Consider the following 7,444-nt stretch of genomic DNA (forward strand, 5'->3'; position numbering starts at 1 on the left):
AAAGGTCAATCACTTGGGCTAAGGGTTCTTGTTAAAGCTCAAAGACTAGTAGGTTGGTGGGAAGGGCTTGAAGGGGCTTTAGTTTCCCACTGTCCATTTCATCATTCCATATCTATGAGATTAAGGGTGAAGGTCCGTCTTCTGTAGCTACTTCCTGCTGACTGGGGACCACCTAGGGATTTTGGAATAAAGCCTTTTACAGGATGGGAGAATCTTGTTTCTGGCATTTCCACTGAGGGGGACGCTAAAGACATCTCCAAGTTTGTATGAATAGCATGAGCTCCTGCTTGATGGATGCAAAAAGTCAAACAACAGAAGAGAAAGAGAACAGGAAATATAGCAATGTTTAATAGGGTATATTTCCATTTGGAAGGAATTAAATCTAGCCAACTGCTAAAAGGATCTAGAGCTAGGGCATCTATAGTGGTAATGTGTTTAAATCTTTCATGACTTCAGTTACATTTTTTGAGTATATACACAACACTCTATTTTAATGAGAGCCTCCTTAAGCTCTCCTTAAGGTGCCTTCTTGTACTGCAGTCAGGATACCAAAGGCCATTCGGTTTTGGAGCGCCACATTTCAAATTTGTGGGTGACTGCACGTCGGGTTTGGTTACAGGTGGCTGCTGTATGCTTGGCTAAAGCCTCTACTTGCAATTTTATATCAATAAAGGTAGCTCCTGGGACAAATATGGTAAGGCATAAAACCATCAAAAGGCCTTCTTTACTTGATGTGCCAGGAATCGCTGTCAAGTGGGAGATGACTTGTCCCAGGAGATAAGGGCATCCCCAAGTGCATCATCCAATCCAGTCATAAGAAAAAGCGAGGCCACCCACTACTTCCACAAGTACACAGTTAACCCCATGGAATGGGGTGAGCTCCAGCTTCAAAAGAATGGTTTTGTCATCCCAGCCACATAGAATTGGTCAAGGTGATAGTTGAGTTAACCGTTGCTGAAGAGTCCATCCCAATGTCCGCTGTTCAAATTATATGCCCATGGGGCTTGTTATTATCCTCACAGAGCAACAAGCACAAAGACTGTCTATACGTGAGCTATTGTGACAATCTCTCTGAAGTTTACCTCAAGTTGTCTAGCTTAGGCAAACAACAAGCACTCAAAGACAATCAGACTAGAATTTAACATCCACAAAGGTGTGTTATTGAAACATAATTTTTCTTCCTAAAGTCACCCTCATTTCCTGCCGGAGTCCGGCTCCAGCAGGTCCAGGGGTTCCCAAAGGATGAGCGGCGTTAGCGAAAAAGTGGAAATAAAACAAAACGAAAATAAAAATGGACACAGACAACAGCAGTGTGTTGAACTGGCCGATTTATTGCAGTAAACGTGGCATTATATATGCTAGTGATTTCCTTGTAGCATACGTCATCTATGTTTTTCTAACATTATCTAATTTTGAAAACGTTCCTTTGTATAATTACCCCATAAGGAATAACATGATTGTTTTGTCATACGTTCCCTCCTGCCCTTTGCTTATTGATTAATTTCTTTTATTGTTTTTATTAGGTATCTATGTTTATCTATAATTTATGAAGTATTTGCTTTGCTGTTTTCACGAAAGGTCATTTATCTCTCAACACCTCAAGTGGAACAGTTACAGGGACACGACCTCTTAGTTGTTTCCCTGAATCATTCGTGGTTTTGAAGAACAAAAGTGTTCGCCTGGGTCCGAGGTGCCAGGAAGGGGGCCAAGAGGGCCTTAGAAACCCATGTCTTATACATTCTCAGAGACACAATGGAACCAATGAACCATTCTGTACTTTAACCGACTAGGTTCAATCATCATCTGGAATGCCTCCTGGGGGCCAAGTGGGCCCAGGGGTCAGAGTGACCTGTGTCCATAGATACACTCCTTAGTTACCGGAGTGGGGCTTTCGGATCCATACATCTCTCCTTCGTTGGCCATCTTTGCTGGCAAATGAATGAGGCTATCCTTCCTGCAAGTAGAGGAGCCTCCATGGGGAATGGCAAGGGCTAAACGCAAGGTCGCACAATTTCTTGTGGAACCTTATTTTCTTCCCTAATGGTTTTTTTTTCCCCCAGGGGGTCTGCCGAGGGCAATTCCCCAACAGACAATACCCCAGGTACTTTTAAGGCCAAATTACTAAAAGCGGGAGTACAAGAAGCTTCACTGTCAGTGGGCCGCCCTGCAGTCACCAATCCATCCACAGCCCAGGCTTTGCCACTCAGGCTGGGTAGCTCGGCTTCCAGCAATTTCCAAAGATAGCCAAATTGAGACTAATTCATTTGAAAAACAAGTCTAGTTTTAACAGACTTGGTCTGATTATTTACATAAGCTCAGCAAGAATAGTGATTGACCATATAAATTCTTTAAAACTTGCTTTGCAGGGTGCCTGGTTGGTTCAGTCATTTGAGCACCCAACTCTTGATTTTGGCTCAGGTCGTGATCTCATGGTTCCACGGAGCCTGTGCTGACAGCACAGAACCTGCTTGGGATTCTCTCTCCTCTCTCTCTGCCCCTCCCCTGCTCTCTATCTCTCTCTCTCTCAAAATAAATGAAAACTTTTTAAAATATTTTTAAAAATTTTAAAAACTTGCTTGCCAAAACAAACAAATGAACAAAACAAAAAACACAAAATTGCTTTGCTAGAACTTTTCATAAGGAATCTCTAGATTGAACTTTTAATAACGACTTGAGGCCAGATACCAAGCCAATAACTTGCCATCAGATTTGCCTGTAATACCTGTAGATTTGGGTGAATTCCTCTTCTTGAGATACCCCAAATATTCTAAGGTTTCCTCCACCTTCCAGGAAGTGACATTCTTTACTCACCTAGTAAGGCTGCTGAGAACTCTGTAAGCAAGGTATCCCATGAATATCTCCAAGGAGCTTTATTGACTCTATAAACTCAATCTTAGTTCCTTAAAGCTCCCTGGTCATATCTGAATCTATTCATGTCTTTCTCAAATATGACATTCTACTCAAAACCTTGGTAATATAACCAATATTTCCCACGGTGTCCTGTTACAGGGAGAACAGATTTTTATTGAACTTATGCAAATAATTATAACTGCCATGAAAGAAAGAATACTCACTGAGAGTTTCTGGATTCAGGAAGGTTCATATAGGGAGAAAAGTTAAATGTTTCAATATGTTCACAAATGAATATTTTATCATATTTCTATAAGGCATAGATACCTTAAGAGAAAATTTCTTTAAATGTGGAAAAGCAAACATTAGAGAATCAGCAATGTTTCAAGTAAGGTTTATCATCATTTGTTTGACAGTGTTTCCCAAGTCACTTAACATACCAAATAAACAAGCCTAATTAATGAAAAAAACTTATTTAGAGGCACCTGGGTGGCTCACTCAGTTGAACACACGACTCTTGATTTCAGCTTGGGTCATGATCTCACAGTTAGGTTCATGAGATCAAACACCACATTGGGCTCTGAGCTGACATCAAGATGCCTGCTTAGAATTCTCTCTCTCCCTCTTTCTCTGCCCCTCCCCTGCTCATGTGCTGGTGCTCTCTCTCTATCTCTGACTCTCAAAATAAACATAAAAAAAAACCCCTCAAAGTTCTAAAGCACATGCTTAAATAGGATCATTATCATAACACTCAATATATAATTATCTTTTAAAAAAATTATTTTTTAAGTAATCTCTACACCCATTGTGGGGCCAGAACTTACAGCCTGGAGATCAAGAGTCACAAACTCTACTGACTGAGGCAGGCAAGCACCCTTTATTACCTATTTAGCCAAGATGGCAATAAGAGATTCTATACAGAAGTTATATAGTTGTTAGCAAAACTTACCTCCTTTAATATTGGGAAGTTTTAGTTCTCTTAAGTAATCAAAGACCTGATAAAGACAAACATAGAAACTTTCTGTGCAGATAAAGAAAAAAAACTTTGTTTATACTTTCTTATCAAGAACAGACTGACAATCGAAGAAAATGTCTTTTTTTAAATTTTATTTGAGAGAGAGAGAGAGAGGGAGAGAGAGAGAGAGAATCTTAAACAAGCTGCACCATCAGCACAGAGCTTGACATGGGTCTTGATCCCACAACCTCGGGATCATGACCTGAGCTGAAATAAAAAGTCTGACATTCAACCAAGTGAGCCACTTGGGTGCCCCAGAATCCATTCATTTCAATCTTAGTTTTGACCACAAATAAAATTCTTTACCAAAGTTTTCCCTTCACAAACCTTCTACAATTTTTCTTTTTCACTCAGATTTTGTCCTAAGCCTTTTCTGTCTAAATAACCAGTCTCATTTTAGGACAAAATTACTTTTACCTCAACAAAAATGTAATCTCATTTCTTATATCTTTCTTACACATCTCTTACTTTCCTACATACAGAGTTGCTTTCCTTATTTCCATCAGTCTTACTGACATTTAGAAGAATTTTAACTCTTAGAAACCTTAGTCTCCAGTGAAAATTAAGTAGGAACCAATTGTGAACTGTCTGTTACACTAAGATTCTTTAGATGGCAAATTTATGAACACCTTCATAATTTCTAAAAACATGTTTTTTGTACACTCTTTCAATTAAGTATGAACTGTGTTTGTTAGCAGACCCAAGTACCTTTAGTTTCTCTGTATGAAGGAGCCAGAAACAGATAAGCCTATGTTTAGTAAATATTTCAGTACTTTATCTCATTTGGAAAAGAATTAGATATCTAATGAGTTCAACCCAATTTATCATTTAACTTAGAAAAACTTTTAAGTTTTGGGTTGCCAAACATTTTGAAAGCTATAAACTTTTTTATTTATTCAGACTACGTATTCTTAACAATTAGGAAAACTTTGAGACAGACAAAATCAACCATCATTTTAAGTCATTTTTGTTGACAAATTGCAACTGATACGACATGATTTTAACTAATAAATTCAGGTAGAATAAAAGCTGATTATCTGTGTCCTATTCCATGTTGATAACTCCAAAAGCATGTCTATTTTAATTAAACCAAAAACCTTGAATTAGCTTTTATTATTTTTAAATTTTTTTTTTCAATTTTATTTATTTATTTTGAGAAAGAGAGAGAGAGAATCCCAAGCAGGGCTCCAACTCACGAGCTGTGAGATCATGACCTGAGCCGAAGTCGCACGCTTAACTGACTGAGCCACCCGGGCGCCCCAACCTTGAATTAGCTTTAATACCAAGTGTGTTGTGCCTGTGTCCACTAAAATTCAATTAATTTGTTCCCCACTGTCACTTTTTACTTGAGGCATCTGTGGGGAAATCTGAGATAAGTGGTTTAAGTTTGGGGAGTCCCTGGATCCCTCCATGGGAATTTGGGAGGTGCTTTAGCTTGAACCTCACAGGAGGGGCCCAACGGCTCAGGGTGCTTTTTGCTTCTTGATAAGGAAAGGAGGAGGAGGAGCAGAAGCTGACGATGCCCCAGGCACCAAGGATGGTAGAGGAGCCAGCTATGTGAGCGGGTGCCCACAGAGGTACAGAAATAGGGGGAGGGGGAGGGGGAGGCGGAGGTGCGAAGGTGCCACCAGAAAGGCCAGAGGCAGATTCAGAGTTTAGAGTAACATCACTTTTTTCTCTGTCTCTTGTCTCTCTCTCCTGAAAAACAGGGTTTTTGTCTGGTTGCTTTTCAGCTCTCTGTACCTTTTATTTAAATTACGTCCTAATGGACCTTCTTTGGGAAGAGAAGGTGTATTCCCAATCTTCCTGGGCAAAGGTTCAGAAAGAACACACAAGACACACAACTATGATTGAATGAAGCCCAGAGTATCTCCGTTAGCATTTGTTCTTTCCTAAAAGTTGGGGGCTTCACCAATTGAACTGAACACTTCCTAGTTTCTGGTTCCACCCCCGAAGTTGGAGTTTCACTAACTGAACCAAATGGCTTCCTTTTTTTTTTAATTTTTTGTTTATATTTTAGAGAGAAAGAGAGACAGAGTGTGAGCAGGGGAGGGGCAGAGAGAGAGGGAGACAGAGAATTTGAAGCAGCCCTAGGCTCTGAGCTGTCAGCACAGAGCCCGACGCGGGGCCCAAACACACAAACCGTGAGATCATGACCCAAGCCGAAGTTGGACGCTCAACTGACTGAGCCACCCAGGCGCTCCCAAATGGCTTCCTAAGAGAACCAAACCAAGACCCCTTGTTTGGAGGCAACTGAATGGGAGGAAGGAACCCAAGAGAGTCATTTAGTGGCCATCTCATCTCTAAATGGTACATGGACCACCAAGCTGTGTTACAGTAAAAGACCACCTTCTTCTTAGTCATAGGTTCCTGCCTATATTCCTTTCACTTATTCAAAATTCAGTCCAGTGGGTTATTTGGTGGGATAGAAATGGAATTTCCCATTATACACACATTTAACATAACACAACCCCCTCCCCCTGCACACACACCAAAACAGATCTGCTCCAAATTCCAAATAAATTGACCATTATTCAAGTCCCTTTTAGTTTCTCCTGAAAGCTGTGACTTTCTAATGGGAAACAAAAAAACATGGACAATGAAACAAAAGCACCCAATGCTTCACAAATGAGAAACTTGCATCAGCAGGCACTCCGATGGACTTATCTGGTCCAGAAGTTTGTCAAGTCCCCCAAATGCTCCTTTCCTTTCCAGTCAAACCAAAAAGCGAAATTGGCAGCTAGTGTCGTTTGGGACTCAGCAGGGAGTTTCCCGGAGACAAAAATAGTCTCATCAGCTCTACGGACAGATCCCTCAGATTTCCTCCTGGAGACCAACTAGCCCTGAGAAGCTAACGTCCTGCGGTCCTCCAAGCTACAAGCCCAGGAAACTAAAAGGAAGCCGTGGCCCTCTGCTCTGCCTTAGGATTCCCTGGGGGGGTGGGCGGGGACCGGATGCCACGGGGGCATTGGTTCCTGAATGGCTTGCCAAAATTTGTTAGTGAATCCCAAATTTGGCTGCCCAGGGCTTGAAAAGTCAATGCTCAAGTGGCACCTGGCGGGCTCAGTTGGTAGAGCATGCAACTCTTAATCTCGGGGTTGTGATTTCAACACTAACATTGGGCCTGGAGGCTAGTTAAAATTTTAAAAAGGAAGGAGAAAAGAAAAGAGAAAAGGAAAGAAAAGAAAAGCCAATACTCAAGAGATGAGTTTTGATTGGAAAGGAATATGAGCTTTCTTCAGGAGGCCAGCCACCTGGGGAGAAGGTGAACTCTTGTCCAAAGGCCAGCTAAGAGGTTCTGCCAGGGATTTTTAAAGGAATTTAGGGCAAGTAATCAGTAAAAGGAGTGCAGTGGTCCATAATATTTCTTGATTACGAGCAGCCCCGATGGTGCCAGCTGCAGATATTATTTCAGTGCTCAGAGGTTGTGCAAGGGGGTCTGGTTTCTGTTTCCTCACATGCAGAAGTGCTTTGCTCTTTCTAGGAAAGAATGCATGACATACAGATAAAGAAAGGTTAATCAGTCAGGCTAAGGGTGCTTGATAAAGTTCAAAGACTACTAGGTTGGCTGGAGGGGCC

This window comes from Acinonyx jubatus, chromosome B2, assembly GCF_027475565.1.
Source record: "Acinonyx jubatus isolate Ajub_Pintada_27869175 chromosome B2, VMU_Ajub_asm_v1.0, whole genome shotgun sequence".
Lineage (NCBI taxonomy): Eukaryota > Metazoa > Chordata > Mammalia > Carnivora > Felidae > Acinonyx > Acinonyx jubatus.